The 18,387-nt window shown below is 38.0% G+C and overlaps 1 long non-coding RNA gene across 1 annotated transcript; it reads right to left on the bottom strand.

Annotated features, from left to right (window-relative positions):
* Nucleotides 1-3,574: 3,574 nt before the first annotated feature.
* LOC141812277 (uncharacterized) lies at nt 3,575-5,481 on the bottom strand. The gene is made up of 3 exons (XR_012600260.1): nt 5,458-5,481; nt 4,913-4,972; nt 3,575-3,769 (listed from the first exon to the last, which is right to left on the bottom strand). It is a non-coding gene; the product is annotated as an uncharacterized LOC141812277 (long non-coding RNA).
* Nucleotides 5,482-18,387: the final 12,906 nt, after the last annotated feature.

The raw sequence follows: 18,387 nt of genomic DNA, 5'->3' as shown, positions 1-18,387 counted from the left end.
TTTTGAAGAGAAAACCTTCGGCTACTGTAGCATATAGGGTAAAGTTTTGTTAAGGCTTTTTCTTAATGGGTTTAGATCCAATAAGCCAATAACCATTAACCCATTAATCCTTTACCTATAATAACCCGCTTTATTTAATTAAAACCTATTATTAATTCGGTTAGGGATTAATTAGAATTAATTTATTTTCAATTTAACCCCCTAGGTTTTCGGTATTTTACATTCTCCCCCACTAACAAAAAATTTGGTCCCCAAATTTTATTATTTGCCAATGGTCTATACTAGCAACAATAATCTATTTCTTACTTCATCAGGAACCTTAAATGGGAAAATTTTATTAAAACCAATATTAATCTCCACCTTTTTTAATTATCTCCTTTGGGCACAAGCATTTAAGAACCTGTTTGGCTCTCGCTGAAACCACAATCCTATCATATCTAACCTCTGGATAAGAAAGATGTAGCTTATTCGGCATAGGGAAGATTCTTATTGTCTTTATAAGACCTATCAATAGCTTTAAACCAAACATGAGCAGAATGCCTACTTCCAATATCAACAGACAGTGAGGCATGATGATTCCCATACAACTGATGACATCACAGATTTAAATGTCTTGACCTGAGTGCTTCATATGCCCCGTGCACTGCACCTTCCTTAACTCAATATAAATCAATAGTTAGGTGATACAATTAATGTGGTCCCATAGCCATAATTCATACCCACCATTGTAATCACATCTTCTGTTCATCATACTACTGTTTGGGCAGGTTTGGATGACCATCTATTGTACAAGTCGCCACCACTTGTAAGTATGTAAAATTTCATCTTCTTGATAAACTAGAATATGAAGCTGATATTCCAGATTCCAATTTCATGGATAGCTCGATTAACAACTTCGAAGAAAATATTCATTTTGTTGAAAAGAATCGAGGAGAGACACAGATTGTTGAGCCAGAAAATTTAAGGCATGCACACCCAGATATTGTTACTGAATCAGCACAAACTGAGACACCATATGCAATCTCCTCTAATTTCTTCCTTAAACCACCATATGATCCAACAAGTCCATATTGTGAGAATCGTTGATATTACTGAATTAGATATCAAAAATTCAGAAATTCTGCAATTCTATCCATTTCTGAGAATTTCATATTCTTAATGGCTTCAAACTTATCATCTATACTTTTGAAACTTTCCTAGCCGAGGTGGACTAATAATGCAGCAGTCTATCAGTTACAAAAAAAAAAAATCACATCTAACCTTTGAATCCTCAGCCTGTCAATCTACAGAATGACCTACGAGTTTCATTTGAATAACTACACAACACTAATAGGAACTCCTGCATAGCTTAAATTGAAGTTCTAACTAGTTGAAAAATTGCACAAGAGTTTGGCACACTACATTTTTAGATTGATGCCCTCCTTCATGTTGCTGAATTGGTCAAAAATAGACGCAAGCTCAACTTTAAGGCATTGCTACATTTTAGCATCCAGGAATCAGATCCATAAAACATGCTGAAAGGTTTAAGAAATTAATCTGAGTCCTAAGCCTTGTTGTATCAATCTTAAATTTCAAAACTTAGAATTCAAGGAAGTTTTGGTTTAAGATCATCGAGAATCTCAAAGGAGGTTATCAATGGTCACTACCATGCAAAAATGTAAAGTTCAAAATGTTACTGGACATAATAGTTTCAGCAAGCCGTCCCAACTCAATCCCAACAAACTTTCCAAGAACACGAACCCAATTTGTAGTGAATTGATTAGAGTTTCAGTTGCCATACTTGAGGGTCAAGAGCAGAACTTAGCACATGATCTGATCAGAATTACAGACCATGAAATTTCAGATTTTTCTTCTTAATAGGACAGACAATGTTGTAACACCGTATTGACACAGTCCTAGATGTTCACAGTTCCAAACAGCAGTAATTCTTGAAATAGAATCAGATTCAAGAAGAAATTCGAGCATTAAATCTGAATGCTAGATTTCCTGGTATTGAGTTTTTAAGAATTTGAAATTTACAATAATTTTACCTTGAATCATGGATTGCAGAGTTGAACAAGGGTTCTCATTTAGCACTAGAATGATTGGCGCTTCAAATTAAAGCGATGCTAAACAGAAATAGCATAAGGAATTAGCACACATAATATGATTCTGTTAAGGCAGTGTGCTAGTGAGAACTCTGCAAAATATGTCCTGCTATCAAACTCTGATACTATGAACCTTTGTTTAGCTGTAGTGATATTGATATAACATGATCATAGTAAAGGTATGTTATGTTGAACACCTTGATCCCCTTAACCCCAAATTCATTAAGATCTTTGAGCTTATGCAACCCTCCATATAACAAGCATACACCTTGATTATTTATTCAATCAATCTCCTCACCATTCAAGACATAGGACCAATTGTTCCATACCAAAGTCCTATCTTAGCACCCGAATATACACCTTTGTATGGCATAATAGACTCAAGGTCATTAATCTCCTATCCTCAATAGTCGGTGACAGAACAACAATACTACTGTTAGATCAAAATCTGCTCATCCACAAAGGAAGCAAATATCAAATTTGTCATCCTATTGAAGTTAAGAAAATTCAATATGTAATGCTTAGAACAAAAATTTTTATTCCAAATTCCACCACAATTATCCACCAACCACAATTCAGATTTACCAATCTCTATTGATCCATCATTTGTACCATAAGTTGATTCAGTTACAACCATAAAGTTTCCATGATCAAATTCAACTACAAAACCCTCCATAGATTAATGTATAAATAACATATCTACTAAACAGTTTCACACAAAGAAACACAGCTAAATTTCTAGCCAACAACCACAACATGTAGTTTATAGCCTATAGCTAAAGTTCTACACGGATCCTTACCGCATTTGTTCAACAGAAACAAATTAACCACCACGGGTTATAATCTTCACCTCTCTAACCCGATTCATCTGAGTCTTTTAAACCCCAAAAAAAAATGCACAACCTTTGGTAGGAGGCATTACGCAGGTTAAAGGATTAAGAGTGCACTCTACCCTGCTGTCCCTTAAACCCACAAACACATGACAACCCTGCACTACATCTCTGCGCAGGAGTATGTCTTTCCCGAGTCATATATATTAAGATTATTACTGAAATCTTTCTAAAGATAACAAATTTCTAGGTTGAACATTTTACCTGATGTTGTCTGGAGATATTCTGTCGCTGCTTAGTCCCATAATCTGATTATAATACGACTCCGAAAATCCGTAAACACCGAAACGCAAAATCACAAATCCCGCAAGTCCGAAAGAACGTAAAACTACACTCTGATACCACTAAATTGTTACGCCCCGGGAGACAGCTTTCCGAGAAATTTCGACAGCATCTCCCCTGTAACAATTGACTTTCCCTGAATACATACATGCTATAATACATCCATAACAGGCTATGGATAGGTGGTGACAGAAATAAATAACTAAAAGTGACCAATAACGCCACATGCCTATATATCCAACACCTAAGGATTCACAGGATCACTATCACCATCCCTGCAGCGGAAACCAGCACAACCACGCAGATATACTACGATTCACATCAATAAGTATATCCAAATCAGAAACCTCCCAAAATATCCGATCGACATCCAAAACTCGAAACTCCAAAATCACAAATAGAGTAAACTAAGTTTGAAGAAGTCTAAGAAACGGATAACATGGAAATATAAAGAAAAATATAAATAAAATCTCCAGGGACTAGCAGTGCAGCTCTCCAGACGGCCTCAACCTGAAATAGACATACGGGTAAACGGAGTGAGTTCAAACGAACTCAGCGGGTATCAAGTAGACATGTATCAATTAGCTAGCAGACAGTAATGGAAATATGAGTAGATAAATGACAGGAATGAAAATCTGAACACATGTGTATATATACTCACCAGAACATGCTAACGGTATAATCATAGGTAACATGATCTATATCAAATCCATACGAGTCCTGTACATACCTATCAACATATGCAGATATTCTGCATGCAACAATATCACCAAAGAATCCCTATATCATTGCACAAGTATAAGAACATATCCTGGTCACCCCTGCTACCCATCTGATCCTTACATACCAAAGTACGGTCGCGTGGGTCCTCCATGATAACTGCCCGTCAGATCCATCACCGAGATGTGAGGTCGCGTGGGAACTATGCCCGTCAGATCCATCACACTCGAATGGTGAGGTCGCGTGGGAACTGAATATGCCCGTCAGATCCATCACCGATAGGTGAGGTCGCGTGGGAACTGAATATGCCCGTCATATCCATCACCGATAGGTGAGGTCGCGTGGGAACTAAATATGCCCGTCAGATCCATCACCGCTAGGTGAGGTCGCGTGGGAACTCAATATGCCCGTCAGATCCATCACCGCTAGGTGAGGTCGCGTGGGAACTAAATATGCCCGTCAGATCCATCACCGCTAGGTGAGGTCGCGTGGGAACTAAATATGCCCGTCAGATCCAGCACTGGTATGTAAGGTCATATGGGTAGGGGTATAACCGCTGTGCACTCTGACGTCATCGCTAATGCGTGACCGAATGGACAGTATGTTGGCCAGCGTGTCATAATATAACATGAACTCTACCCTAGTACAAGTAACCACATCCAATCTATAATGCACACTACACTAATACTAAAGTGATATAAAGTTATATGTCTAGCATGTGCATCGGAAAATATGATGTATCACAATCAATCAGTAGTATATGGAAAGCATCACATGATATACAGTCAAATGAATATCTGGTAACTAACTAGATCATATGTATCAAACAAAATCTGTATAAACTGAAAATATAATAACACTGGTAGCTAGAAATAAATACATGTCTAAACATGGCATATCTATAAATAGATAAGTCAGAGACAAGATACCCGCCTGCTGAAAGTAGTCAATATCAGGAAAGTGAACCTCCGTCTAGAAATCCGGTTCAATATCCTGTAATTAAATAAACAATATTCCTAAAGACAACGATATATATATATAAATACTCTTATCGAATAAAAACCTAACTGACTCGACCACAACGCATAAACCCAACAATTCAGTTAACCTAACCCAACCAATCAAACTCAAATTAGCCCAATTAGAACCAATCTACATTTATAGCTTAACCAACTGTAATTAACCAACAACTTTAATTAGTTTATTAATTACCCATCTAATAACTAATTAAGCTATTTACAATAAACCTAATTTATCCTTACGCAACCAGATTACACTTCTTCAACAGAACCCTAATCAATCCTTACCACCTCGATCCAATCAACTTGATCAACCCATTGAACACAACTCTAACTCCACCGCAGTTGCAGATTTAAACATAATCTATCACCCGATCAACCTCAATCCAACAACAACAGCCACGATCACCCAACAAGGATCAATTAAGGAACTCATCTTGATTGAGATCAGCAGCTTACCTTGTGCCCTAGAAACGAGGTTGGCGGCGGCGATCCTTAACGAAGGAGATCGCTGAGGAAGAAGGGGGCGGCGTCGGCTCTGGTCGGCGTCGGCAGCGGAGGTGGTAGTAGGGGCGGCGTCGGGTTTCCCTGGCTGTAGAGGGTGGCTACAGCAAGGAGCGGCGGCGGTTTCTTCTCCGGATGGCCAGGCGGCTTCGGTCGGGCGGCGTCGGCTTCCCAGGCGACAGAGGGTGGCTTCGGCCGGCGAAGGGGATCAGAGGTGGAGGCACAACCGCGGGCGGCTTCAGCTGGTGAGGCACGGCGGCGAGCGAAGAAGAGGAAGAGGGGAGAAGCGGCGGCTTCGTGCGATGTGGAAAACCAAAATCACGGTTTTGAAGAGAAAACCTTCGGCTACTGTAGCATATAGGGTAAAGTTTTGTTAAGGCTTTTTCTTAATGGGTTTAGATCCAATAAGCCAATAACCATTAACCCATTAATCCTTTACCTATAATAACCCGCTTTATTTAATTAAAACCTATTATTAATTCGGTTAGGGATTAATTAGAATTAATTTATTTTCAATTTAACCCCCTAGGTTTTCGGTATTTTACATGTTTAACTTGAACCTGTTTTAACATTTGTCTTGTTATAAGATTGTTGTTTGTTATGGGTTGTTTGATTTTGCAATGGATTGTTGTGTATGAGTATTTGATATATCATATTTATAGGTTTGTGGTTTGTTGTGTATGAGTATCTGATGTATCAAATTTACAAGTTTGTGATTTGTTGTGTACAAGTATCTGATGTATTAGATTTACATGTTTGATATGTATTAACGATGATGTAAAAAATATATCGATGAAGTGTGGGGAATTGGAGTTTTGCGATGAATTTTGCAATCAATAGTTTTATAGCAAAATTTTCCATTTTGCGATGAAATTACTTTTCGTCGCAGATCAACGACAAAAAGAATTTTTGTCATAGATCTATGACGAAATGAATTTCATCACGAATCTAGAACCAAAAACACTTTTCGTCGCAGATCTACAACGAAAATTATTCATCACTAATCAATGATGAAAAATTTTCATTGCAAATTATATCAAATACGCATTTATCGCAAAACTTTGCAACGAATTTTAATTTTTTCATCGTAAAAATTTTGTGATGACTTATTTGCGATGATAATGTTTTCATCATAAATTAGTTTGTGATGAATTTTTTAAAAAAATCCATCCCAAAATTCATCGTAGAATGGTGATTTTTTTGTAGTGCAAACATACACTTACAAACAAGCAACCTATCTTAATCTTATAAGTCTACCTAACCTACTAAGCTTACCTCACCACTTAAGGTCACCCCCTTAGGATTTCATTTGCCAAGCTTTCAGTCACCTTGATCCACTTGGACTTCTAAGTCACTCGATAGACTTCTCACCCCTGCTAGACATCCAATCCTACAGACCTGCCTGAACTTTCCCTTGTCTAACCTCTAGCTAAGACTTTTGTGTATCTAACCTCCAATTAGGACTTCTGTTGCTAGTCATCTAGTTAACTTTTGACCTGACTAGATTTCTCTTTACTAGTTATTTGATCATCCTTGACCTCACTAAACTTAGCTCACATCCAAACATCATGTCTTATTTGGATCAACCCTTGATCAAACTAACAAAACATAGGTATATTGTCAAACATTGAAATTTTAGAAGCCAATTGCACCAATAGAATGATCCATCCAACCATAATTGTAGATACTAGATAATGAATCATATTTATCCTGCTATTGAGGTTGGAAATATTCATGTTGCTCTGGAATCTATTAGGGTTGATAATACTAAGGTTCTGTGAGAAAGACATTGATTATTGTTGCTATCTGATAAGTATAGATAGAACCATCATCTTGTTGCCTCCAATCAGAAACATAGGGTTGTTGGGATTGGAAGTATTGTTCTGATTGCATGGTTTGCTATTGAGATTGGTTCCTAACATACTGTTTGAGAAAAAAACTTATCTCATCCGATTGACTCTTCATACTTTATTGCTCAGTACTAAAATCATAAGCTCCATATTGTTGAGAATAATAATCCATGTTTGCTCGAAACAAAAAGTTCCTGGTCTTTCTCTAAAACACTAACAAATAAGATCAAAAGACACAGGATATAAATAATATAAAACGCATAGATATCAGAGTATTAAAGCATCTAATAATTTTTTTAATTTTATGAAAAAAGTAATCCTAAAATTATCAAACACCACTAAACTCTCTAACAACAATGTCTTTTGATAAATACAGTATTGTCATGATATGATATCAAATAATTTACCGAACTCCTCTACCCTAATGTAGCATAAGGATGACTTGAATTATCTCCCAATGAATGCAGCGATATGATGATAACTTAGGATCGATTTATTTGCAAATGGGATTTGGATTTTAGAAACTTAATCTAATAAATGAAAAAGCAATGCATGAAATTAAAACTAACCTAACTAACTACAATTGTAAAGAGTTAAAGGCAACATAAAATAAAAGCATTTAACGAAACTAAGTATGCAATAAAACCTAATCTATTCTACCTAATTGCATCCAAATGAAAAACACAAACATAAAGTAAGCATCCTAGTCTGACCCAACCTATTTACATTCAAATGAAGAGCGCAAACATAAAACATTTAATAAAATAAAATATTACAAGAAATTAAACAAACTTAAATGCATCAACTAAAGTCTGACTAATGGAAGAAACATTTTATCAAACATCATATGAACATGAATCAAATTAAACCAAGTGTAGCCCCCGAGGCAACGGTGCAGTGGTTAAGGCCCTCCGATGAATTCCAAAGATCTCAAATTTGAGACTCAACTGTGGCATACTGTAGGAGTGATTTCTCTCTAGTGGATAGCGAAATAGAGAAAGTGGGTTGTTTGGTAGGTCACTGCAAGCGCTTCCCGAGTGCTAACTAAAAAAAATTAAATTAAAACAAGTGTGTGCAATCTTAAACATGGGAAGCTAATTACATTACAATTTAACAATCAACAAGAACATATCAACAAGAAAAACCACTCATGATGAAATAACCAGGCTGTGGATGAGAACTTCTCCCTCGATTAGATGGACGACAATTACGAATGGAAGAATGAACTATTCTCTTTTAATATGAAGAGATGAGGTGAAGGATTGTCATGGCATCGCCGGATGAATATGGGTTGTGGACGGATCAAATTGAATAATCCTGTAACTTAATAAAGAATCTGAGCTCTCCCTAATCGGGTTGAGCTCGAGGGAATGTCGTCGGAGATGGAGCATGCTCTCTTCTTCTAATCCGAAGAGAGGTGGAAGCTGATTGAAGGTGGAGTGGGGCTCTTCTCTTCTAATCTGAAGAGAAGAGATGGTGAGGAGATGCAAGCGGTGGAATGGAGTGGATGAGTTTGGCGTCGATGGAGATGATGGAGGCGTCGCAAGTTAAGATAGAGGTGTTGGTGGAGAAGATGAAGTATCTCCTCTCCCAATCGAGAGAGGAAGGAGATGGAGTGGCCGACGGTAGTGAGGAGATGGCCACTAACAAGTGGATGGAGGAGAAGGAAAGGGAGGCATCGGGTGATTGGTGAGGAGATGAGGAAGAGGATCGACAAGAGCTTGGATTGGGATAGATGGGCATACCCTTCTTTTCCTTGGATGACTTAGATTTCCATCAACGGACTGGATCGCTTTAACTCTAGATGGATCGCCAGGATGATTCCAATTTGAATGAATGGATCAAATTGCTCCAGATCTGCATCAACGGATTATATTCCTCCTTCTCCATTGAACACTTGCAACCATTATATAGTTTGGATCTCAATCAATGGACCAGATCCAAATCTAGATGGAAGGATAGAATGCTCCATCAAAGGCCCAGATTGCTCTAGATCTGGATGAATGAATAGGATGCTTCTGGATGGATGGCTCATAGCACTCCATATCTGAGTAGATGAATCAGATCACTCCAGATATAAATGAATAATTCTGATCGCTCTAGATTGGACTTCCTCTTTAATCCTAACCTTAGGCTAGAGTTGATCCAGTTCGACTCGAATACATGACTCATCTTTAGTTCCCTATAAAATAAAATGCATATTTTTATATATAATTTTCAAAAATATAGAAAAAATTATATCAAATCCGTAAATACATTCAAACTCATAAAATATGATATAAATCAATAATTAACCATACGAGAGGATAAAAATGTCAAATATAAGATCTACAATAATGTGTCAAAATGCTAATTATTAGGCCTAGACAATAATTTTCTTCAACATATATTAGATAATAAGCTCCTATACCCACGCGTCAGACCACGCGATAAGATCCTTCCCACTTAGGACCTAGCTTCCCTTTCGAGCCTTTTGGCAAAACTTTCCGTAGGACTAGATCACCAACTTGGTAAGAATGGAGAATAACTCTCTTGTTGTATGCCCAAGCAACTTTAAATTGATAACATTCAGTCTTTTAAAAAGCTTGCATTCTTCTTTCTTCTACCAAATTGAGCTCTTCATGTTGACATGCTTCATTACTTTCCAGAGTATAGGTGGCTATGTGGGCGGTGTTTATTCCAACTTTAGCAGGCAAGATGACTTCGGCCCCATTACCTCATACTGAATGGAATTTCTCCCGTGGCTCGACGAGTAGTCCAAAAGGACCACAATAAGTTGGATGGTTCCTGCACCCATGTTCTGCTGATGTGCTCCAATTTTACTTTTAATCTGTGCACAATGTCCTAGTTAGTTACTCTGTGGGGGGGGGGGGGGGGGGGGGGGGGGGGGGGGGGGGGGGGGGGGGTGATTGATGTGAAAACTTATTCAATCTGGAATTCTCCACACCATTCGCTTATTTTCCTTCCCTGAAATTGTCGACGATTATCAAAGATTAGTCGATGAGAAATGTCATATCAACAGACAATATGAGAAATGTCATATCGACAAATAATATTTTGCTACAAAAATGTTATCACCGCCTGCTCAGTGATATGAGCCAATGATTCAACTTCTATCCACATAGAGAAATAATCAATTACCACAATCAATTTTTTCTGAGTAGTCTTTTATGGAAAATGTTACACTATATCCATTCTCCATTGATCGAATAGACAGGGACAGGTAGCATGCGGATTTCATTAGTTCGGTTGGGCGAGTTTGCCAATTATAATGTCGTTAGCAGCTTTCACAGGCCCTCACCATTTGCATTGAGTCTTTCTTCAAGGTAGGCCAGAAATAGCTAAGCAACAATGCTTTCCGTGCAAGTGATCGGCCTCCCAAGTGACTCCCACATGATCCTTCGCAGATTTCTTTTAAGATATATTCTGCCTCCTATTCTCCCAAATACCGTAACAATGGCCCTGCACTGGATCATTTGTATAAAATTCCTTCCAAAAGATAAAATCTAGTTGCTTGGTGTCTGAGTTGCCTGCCCTGCACAAAATTCTCAAGTAATTTTCCTTCTTGGAATAAAGTTATAAACTCTGTTCTTCAATCACATATTATCAGATCAAGACTAGTTTCCAACTGTGACATCATTTCAACTTGCACTACTCTGTCCCAAGTGGTCCATTGGCCCAAGGAACTGGCTAACCGTCAACTCATGTATTTTCTGCCCAAGCAACTTTCTTTAACAAAACTTTTGTGAACTATTCATTGGCCTTTTCCACCATTTCATAATATTTACGATATTTGGCATCTTTAATCTCGAAAGTTCCATTTACTTGTTAAACAACCAACTATGAAACCATATGTATCGTCACTCGCTCTCCCAAGTGGTCCATTCGCCCAAAGAACTGGCTAACCGTCAACTCGTGTATTTTTTGCCCAAGCAACTTTCTTTAACAAAACTTTTGTGAACTATTCCTTCGCCTTTTCCACCATTTCACAATATTTACAACATTTGGCATCTTTAATCTCAAAAGTTCCATTTACTTGTTAAACAACCAACTATGAAACCATATGTATCATCACCCACTCTGCTCTAACATTCCGAGCAGTTCGCAAAGCTACAAGTAAAGTTTCATATTCTGATTCATCGTTTGATGCCCTAAAAGTGAATCAAACTGCGAGTTTGATTTCCTAACCTTGCAGGAAGATCAAAACTACACCTACTCCCCTACCTTCACCGTTGGATGAACCATCTGCATAAATTTTTTTAGGGCTCATGCTGCTTTGTCCGAAGGGATTCAACTAGGAAATCCGCCAAGGGTCAGCATTTTAATGGTTAGGTGAGGCTGATATTCTATATCATACTCACTGAGCTGAATGCCCCACTTTATGAGTCTTCCGGTAGCTTCAGGGTGAGTGAGGATTCATTTGAGCGGTGTGTATCTAAGCACAGTGATAGGATGTGATAAGAAATATGATCGCAAATGCAAAGCTATTAATGTCAGCCCCGAAATTAATTTTTCGAGACCAATATAATGAAGCTTGGGACCTTTGAATAAGTAACTAACGTAATACACTAGGTGTTGATCCCTTTGCTCTTGCTTGATCTACACAAAACTTGCAACTATCTCTGATAAAGACAAATATACTAACAACTTTTTTCGCCCAGATAGGGCTTAGTTAGGATTGGAAACTGAGTCAAATAATCCTTTAGCTTTCGAAAATCTTTGTTGTAGTGCTAATCCGATTGGAATCAAGTAGCTTGGCGAAAGATCTTGAAAAAGGGGAGGCTCTGATTTGTGGATCTGGAGATAAAACAAGATAGGGTCATGATATGCACCACCACCCTTTGAACCTCTTGCAGATTTTGAGGAGGCTTCATCTGCTGGATCACCTAGATCTTTTTGGAATTTATTTTTCAATTTCCTATTCGGTCACTATATAATCTAGAAAACACTCTTTAGTGACCTAGGTTGAGCTTCATGTGGTATTTTCATAGGGTGGCAAACGTTTCCTCCAGATTAGGTACTAAGTCACCTGCACACAAGGACTTGATCAATATATCAACATATACCTCAACATTTCATCCTAGTTGATCGACAAAGACTTTATACATCAGCCTCTGGTAAGTTGCTCCGTGTTCTTCAATCCAAATGGCATGATAGTGTAACAGAAAATACCGTCAACCGTGATGAAGCTAACCTTGTTCTAATCTTCCTTAGATAAGGGGATTTGGTGGTACCCTTAGTAAGCGTCCATCATAGAAATATACTAATGTTCAGTGGACGAATCTACCAGTTGATCGATACGAGGCAGAGGATAATAGTCTTTAGGGCAAGCCTTGTTCATATCTCAAAAATCTACACAAACACCTCATTTCCCTGATGACTTTGGCACTAATATTACATTAGATAGTCAGGTCAGGTATTGCACTTCTCGAATATACCTAGCCTCCAAGAATTTGTGTGCCTCTTCTCAAATAATCTTATCCATGTCCTCCTAAAAATAATGTCGTTTCTGCTTGACCGGGCAGGCGTCTGACAATTTGAAGTCGGTGCTCCATTACCTCTGATTTTAGCCCCAACAAAATCTTTTGATGTACACTCGAAGGTGTCCGCATTCTAAGTATGGCATGCAATAGTTGAGGCTTTCAGTTCAGCCGAGAGGTCTTTATAAACCTTAATAGTCTTCTCTTGGTGGGTAGGAATTGCTAAAATGACCTCAACTTCTTACTTAGATATCCATGAGTGTTCTCCCTCGTTAATGGCATATACTCTCTCTATCGGCTGATCCTGCGAATTTGGCCACACTCCTTAATTGTTCCTTCTCTGTTCCACTCGAATAGTTTCAACATATCATCTCCGAGAGGCTTGTTGATCCCCCTAAACTTCCCTAACTTTGTTCCCCCGTAGGAAACTTAATCTTCTAATGGTATGTGGAATCCACAATCTAGAAACCGCTAAGAGTTGGTCGGCGTAGAATAATATTATAGGAGGAAGGTGCATCGACCACGGTAAAGGTGGCCAAAGTAGTTTTCCTCTATGGTTCCTCACGTAGGGAGAGAGGAAACTTAATTTGGTCGAGTGTTCGTGTTTCATAGAAAAATCAAATAAAGTGGTGGCGATAGATTATAGATCATCCACCTCGATCCCCATCTATTCTAAGACCGCCGACTAATAGAGAATGTTGACCAAGTTACTTGCATCCACAAGTACCCTAGCAATGTCAGAGTTGGATACAATTGCACGTATTACCAGGGCATCATTGTGTTCGATAACGACGTCTTCCAGGTCGCTAAGACCAAATCCTAAGATGGGCTCGGCCATTACTTCAAGCACGTGGATGGTCATTAATTCCTCTCAACTATACCTCTTTTGAGATCGATTGGAATCACCATCATTAACTCCTTAAAGATCATGTTAATCTTCCCCCAAACAGGTGTTGGATTTCAAACTAGTGTCCTTTCTTGCAGTGGTTCCACCGAGGGGATTGTTGGGACTGGTGCGTTTGCTAGAGGGGGTGAATAGTAATTTTTTGCTCTTGCCTGTAAAATCGTTAGCAGAAGCACAAAAATAAAAATAAGACAAAAAAATCAATGCTAACTCGTTCGATTTACTTGGTATCCACCTCTACGAGGTAACTAATCCAAGGATCCATACACACACAGCGACCTTTCCACTATGAAAACTTCTGCTTCTCAAAGCACTCTTTGAAGGCGGAGAAATCTTTACAAACGACCTCTTCCTCGTACAGAATTGAATAATAAAGTTTAGGGAAGAGTTTTGAGAGAATACAAAGATTGAAGTTCGTGCAGAGAAAGAGAAAGTGCAAAACACTTCTTGCGTCTCCAAGCTTGAATCCGTCTTTTTATATTTTTCGTGATGTCAGTCGACTGCCTCAAGGACCAGTCGACTGGTGGACTTCAACGGCTATTGTAGATTGCGTTTAATTTTCCAGCTATCAGTCGAACGTTCAAATATCAGTCGACTGGTCATCAGTCAACTGGTCAACTTGTCAGTCAACTAGTCAACTTGTCAGTCGACTGGTCAGTGTCTTTCACTCGACCAAACTCTCTGTGTGTTTCTGATTAAGTCATCAGTCGACTGATGACAACATTAGTCGACTGGTGAAGCTGAAAATCTCCTTTCAGCTTCCTTCTTCATCCCTTAGCCTTGACTCAAGCCTTCAAACATCTTCCATAAGCCTCGTGCCCATCCTTGCACTTGCTTGAGATGTTTCCCTCAGCTTCGTCATGCTAAGTCTTCCTTTGCCAAGAGGTCGCTTCACCTTTGCCAAGAGGTCGCGCCTCCGGACTTCACCATTCCCAAGAGGCCGCACCTCCGGGACTTCACCATTTGCCAAGAGGCCGCACCTCCGGGACTTCACCATTTGCCAAGACTTCAATCCTGGACTTTCCTGTGAACTCAATTCACATAAGTTAGATCACCAACATTGCCTAACTTAAACTCATTTTAGCCAAACATTAAAATCCAATGATACTTGGGGCAAGACTGCACCAACAATCTCCCCCTTTTTGATGTTTGGCAAAAACTTATTTAAGTTAGGTCTTTAATATAACAGGATATAACAACAGCAAAATAACCATAATGATAAGGAATGAATCATAAGATAATAAGCATGAATAAAAGCATAAAAGCATTTAGATTCTAACTTAAAACAAACTCATTTCTCCCCCTTTTTGACAGACAACAAAAAGATCATAAATTCAAGAGGAGGCAGAAACAAATAGGAGTTAGGGCAAATAACCAAGCAAGAGCCTCATGCCTTTGTAATATTAAATTGGTTCGTTCAGGCACACACTCCCCCTAAAACCCTACTCCCCCTATAACATGCACCAACAATGTCTTTGTGGAGCCTAAAGTATAGGTATGATCAATCCTATAGACCATAAAAATGCTCCTAGAGCATATGTCAAAGAATAGTAGGTCATAGGATATGCAAATAGTCAAGAAAGGGTCAAAATCAAAGGATTTCAGCCACATCAGTCGACTGATCTCTGAATCAGTCGACTGGTGTCTGAAAAATAAAGTTTCAGACCTGAATTTTGAAAAAGTATAAGTAATTCAGCTTACAATGAAAAATCATGAAATTTTATGTGGTCATTACTTACATCAGATACAATAGGAGAAAAATATTTTAAAAAATTTTGGCCTATTAAAATAAGATTTTGATACAAAGTTTTAAAAATCATGAAACTCTTAATGTCACAAAGGCTTTGTATCAACATTCTTGATGGTTAAGATTGACTATAGATAGACATCACTAGAGCTTTCATATAGGGTTATGAAATGTGTCTAAATTGTAGGTTTGGGGTCATGATCGAAATATGTTTCAAAATGACATGTTAAACTACAAGAACTCCCCCTAAATCCATACACCATTCTTAATTAAAATAAGCAAAAATGCAACACATATATCAAAAGAAAATATATAAGAGAGAAAGTCATATCATAGAAATACTACAATGTCATACACATAGCAATGTCATAAGAAAATCATATAAGCAACTTTGATGTTCAAAATACATAACATATAAACTTTTAAATATAATCTCGACATCACTCAAACTCAAACAAACATCTAATCATCATCAGCAGGAGGTGGAGGAGGAGGAGGAGCCTTATGACAGGTGCATGCTTCACATCATGACAGGAGCCTAGTATAACTGATGTTAGTCGACTGGGGTCCTCAGCAGTCGATTGCCCCATTTAAAAGAAACTCACAGAATTATTGGTCGAGTGAGAAATAGGTCGAAGTCAACTGGGACCAATCGATTGATGTCTGTAACAGTCGACTGGTGTCATGTATCAGCTCTGTGCAACTTTCTGAAATAAATTTCAGAAATGCTCTAAAAATTTCACAAAATTTAAAAAATATGAAATTTTGCAAGCAAGTTTGTTTTAACATTCTTTATCAAGGAAAAATATAATTTTATGAAAAAATCAAAGGATTTCATAAGTTTGACCAAAACTCAAAAGTTTGGCACAAACTTGCACTTATGTATCAATTTCAAGCCATGTTGTGAAACCTTTGATGTTGCAAGTGTATATCACTGTGAGGACATCATGGAAATGGTTTCAAAACATTTAAAATGTCCAACTATGATCAATGAGTAAGATGTCCATGAATTAAACATTTGCTTTCCCCATAGTTGGTCTATGATAGTTATATTGATACTTTTCATACCTCATCAAGATGCTATAAGCATAAGTAAGATATGAGTATCATCCTAGCATCTCACATAATATTCAAATGAAGAAATACACAAGCAAGCCTTCCTAGGGTCTTGTGAGATGTACATAAATAACATTTTGCTATGGGATCATGCAATGCTAAGTTCATAATTTTTCAAAACACATACCAAATTCCCTCCACGTCACTATCTAGGTTCACATTTGTTCCTATAGGATTTGAAGCTACCTTAGTATTTTTCAAACCAAATTTTTTGATAATTTCTTTAGCATATTTGGTTTGGTAAACATGAGTCTTACCTATACAACATGAAACACATCACTCTTTGGTACCCAAAAGCTAGATTCACTAATATTTTACAAATATTTCTTAGGGACCCATGCTTGTTTTACCTTTCCCTTAATGATTTGTTTGCTAGGTGACCCTTGTCTTCCTACTAGAGAAATATAGGCAAACTCTTTAGGCTTGTATCCTATTCCGGCCTTGTTGTAAACCGCTCTTTGACTATTTAGGATCATATCAAGGTATTTTGACCCATTTGAAAATTTTTCTAAATATTTTCTTAAATCAACGACTTCATCCTTTAACTTAGCATTTTCCTCATTAATTTCACTAGAGTCACTAGATTCACATGCATTGTTCCTAATAGTCCTAAGTTCCTCCTTTAATGCCTTAACCTTAGACTTCGATTTATCCAAAGCATTTTTAAGATAAGCAATGGTTTTATAAAGAAATTTTTCTTTAGCAAAATCCATTACCTCATCTTCACTTGATGAAGATTCGTCGCTACTTGATTCTTCCTCCTCACTTGTAGTCTCTTGGTCACTCTCACGTGCCATCAGTGTCATGTGTCTGGTGATGTGACACAACTCTTCTTCATCATCCGATGAGTCGCTACTTGATGTATCCCATGTGGCTTGGGCCACCCTCACTTCCTTCTTCTTTTTCTCCTTCTTTTTCCTTTCCTTCTTCTTCTTCTCCTTCTTTTCTACAAACAAAGCAATACCTTTCTCTTTGGAAGAAGCATTAGCTTGTTCATGTAACTCAAATTCACAAAATAACTCATCTAGTTTAACAATTGAAAGATCCCTAGATACTTTATACGCATCAACCATTGATGCCCATAAAGTGGTTCTAGGAAAAGCTTGAAGTACATACCTTACTAAATCTCGGTTATTTATCTTCTCACCTATCACATGAAGTCCATTCACAATCTCTTTGAACCGTCCATGCATTTGACTTACAGTCTCATTTGATTTCATGTTGAAGGTTTGAAGTTGTCCAACCAAGAGATTCCTCTTGGCTCTTCTAGATTCACTTGAACCTTCATTTAATTCGATGAGCTTCTCCCAAAGCTCTTTGACCGAGTTGAAGGGTCCAACCTTGCTCAGTTGCTGTTTGGAGAGTCTGCATTGCAAGGTAGTTGTAACTTTTGCATTTTCTTGAGCCTTCTTGCATATTTCCTTCAACCAATCCTTTGCAGGTAGAGGTACTCCAAATGTATCCTTCAGTTTTTCAAAGCCATCTACAACACTAAATCAGTTTTCAATATTATTCATTAAATAGTATTTCATTCTACCTTTCTAATAGACAAAATCATTGCTATTGAAGTATGAAGGTCGTGCGGTGCTGTATCCCTCTTATAATGTCATCTAAATACTCCGATTGAGAGTGAGTTTTTGTTGGTGCAAGATACACTAAGATCTTGCCTAGAGTTTCGATGTTTGACAATACACCTAAGTTTAGTCAGTTTGACCAAGGGGTGACCCAAACAGGACCTGATGTTTGGGTGTGTGGAAGTGAGCAAGAAGGCCTGGTCGGTTAGACTAG

This window comes from Curcuma longa, chromosome 18 (assembly GCF_044706935.1).
Source record: "Curcuma longa cultivar G26 ecotype Majalengka, Jawa Barat chromosome 18, ITB_CL_G26_1.1, whole genome shotgun sequence".
NCBI lineage: Eukaryota > Viridiplantae > Streptophyta > Magnoliopsida > Zingiberales > Zingiberaceae > Curcuma > Curcuma longa.
This window is presented reverse-complemented; position numbering and strand designations above follow the sequence as displayed.